The sequence below is a fragment of the Anopheles coluzzii genome (assembly GCF_943734685.1).
Source record: "Anopheles coluzzii chromosome X unlocalized genomic scaffold, AcolN3 X_unloc_49, whole genome shotgun sequence".
NCBI classification, from domain to species: Eukaryota; Metazoa; Arthropoda; class Insecta; order Diptera; family Culicidae; genus Anopheles; species Anopheles coluzzii.
In genome coordinates this window covers 37,501-40,000 of record NW_026054479.1, presented here as the reverse complement: position 1 = coordinate 40,000, position 2,500 = coordinate 37,501, and positions in this window count along the sequence as shown.

Sequence of the window (2,500 nt, the reverse complement as noted above, 5' to 3'; positions counted from 1 at the left end):
GTAGAACAATTTTAAGTTCGTCTAACGATTCTACATCCGATTCTGGATAGTGGTTTTTCGACCACTTTTCAACATTTTGTGACACCCCCGAACCTAGGGGCAGCTCCCTAGCTTTTTTCAAAAATGTGCACCGAACGGGCCAGAGAGCTCGAGTAGTCGAAAAATTTTTTTTTGCTAAAACCCCTCAAAACGTGTCAGGAACGCACCCTAGATGATGAAAAGTGAAACCAGAATGTCAATCGACAACATGCCCGGGGGTACAAATTTGCTCTACGCGTCCCTAGGTAGGGTACTTTTTCATACAAACATCAAAGTGTACGGTGCACAAAGTGCGCGGAACAAAAATTGCTCGGTCAGACCTACAAAGTGCTATATCTCGAATACTAAACGTCGCAGATGGGTGTCGTAGAACAATTTTAAGTTCGTCTAACGATTCTACATCCGATTCTGGATAGTGGTTTTTCGACCACTTTTCAACATTTTGTGACACCCCGAACCTAGGGGCAGCTCCCTAGCTTTTTTCAAAAATGTGCACCGAACGGGCCAGAGAGCTCGAGTAGTCGAAAAATTTTTTTTTGCTAAAACCCCTCAAAACGTGTCAGGAACGCACCCTAGATGATGAAAAGTGAAACCAGAACGTGAAACGACAACTTTGTTGGGGGTACCCTTTTTACTCTCTACGGGCCACTAGCTTAGGCGCGCCAACAGCGCTTTCCTCTCGGGTTCCCATTTTTTGCCCTCCTGGGATTATGATCATTTACTCATTGCCTACTATAGGGAAGGTACCTTGCTCCGAGGTCAAAAAATGAAGATTTCACCAAATCGTAGTTTTAACCTCTATTTAGTCGTAGGAGCATGGTTTGCAGTGTCCGTGGGTCATATAAGCCCCCGTTTGGGTCATACGTCCCCTCCCCGATGAAAATCGTCATATGACTATAGGCCGAACTTATGAAGCAAAAGTGGTGTCTGGTGGGTTCTGCCGATGATCTTAACCTATGATTTTGAGTTTCCACTCTTTCAAAACGTTTCCTGGAGCAGTACATCACGGGTCTACGGACCCAAAGACTTCGTTGCGATGGTTTCAAGCATAAAAGTTGTAACAGTTAAGGGTTTTTAATACGCGTATATTAAATCATTGCTTGAAACTAAGCTTCGTTGTCTTTAAACTCTGCAAGACCAATCGAACTTCTTAGGGAAACTCGAAGCATTCACGCTAAGCTGGTGGTGCAGGGCACATAGCGTGATGAAACCGGGTTTCCCTAACCAATGTGGCATATTTTTTCCCTGAGAGTGAAGCTCAGACCCACGTAGGGGAGAGCGAAGTGGAACTTTAATGTTCAATGCAGCAAATGTTCGCCATGCGGATAAACAAGTTGGAATAGTTCAATGTAGTGTAATGCAAACACGAATCGCAAATAACGATACGGGACCCAGAAGCAATTCTGCGGATCCCTCGGGGAGTGGTGAGTTGATATAAATTAGAGGTGAAAGTCCAAGTTGTTCGAGCTCCGGCTCGGCAGCCGATACGAGGTTCCTGTTGAGCTTGTTTGTACATCGCGCAGAGGCGCCGTTCGGTTCTAGCAATGATTCCCGCCACCATGTTCCATGCGTGCAGAGATCCGTTAGAGCTCGTTCAATGTGTCCCGCCGTGATTACGAAAAAGTCCAACAGTTGACTTAGTTGGTGTGCGTCAAGTAATCGCGCAGAGATGCCGATCGGTTCCTAGCAATGTTTCCCGTCACAAGGTGGTATTGGCACCTGTGCAGAGTGGCCGTTAGCAATGTCTCCCGTATCACGGTGGTGTACCATCACTAGTGCAGAGTGACCGCTAGCAATGTCTCCCGTCACAAGGTGGTAGCCCAGAAGTGCAGAGAAGCCGCTGTAGCAAAGTCTCCCGTATCACGTTGGAGTTCTTCCACTAGTGCAGAGAGATCGCTGAACCGTTCAATGTGTCCCGTCGTGGTGTGCTTGTACCGAGCACGTAGGATACACCTTGCTTTGTTGGTTTGGGATAGGAGTGGTCGCGCAACTGCCTCCACGCCGCAGAGTGCCAGTTCGGATTGAAGGTCAACTTTAGCCGTTCAATGCATCAGTCGGTGGGTGTTCAGATGGCATCACAACTTCCCCTAGGTGCTCAAGTTGGCTGGGTTGTAAAACATGTACACATGCGCAGAGTATCGTGCGTACTAGCAAAGTCTCCCGTCACGGTGGTTACGAATGAGTTCCATGCAGTGCAGAGCGATCGTTAGTGCGTGCAATGTACCAGTCGATGTGTCGTACCGGCATACAACCCCGCTTAGAGGCCCGTCGCTCGAAGAGGACAAGAAAGAGTGCGCAGAGTGCCGTACCGGCATAGCAATGTCTCCAGACATACGTTGGGACACCCGACGCAGTGCAGAGAGATCCGCTAGCCGTGTGCAATGCATCCGACGTTGCCTGCTTGTGCAGTCTATCGAGTGGCGCCAACGGACGCTCTGGCGTCGCAGAACAAATCTCGGTG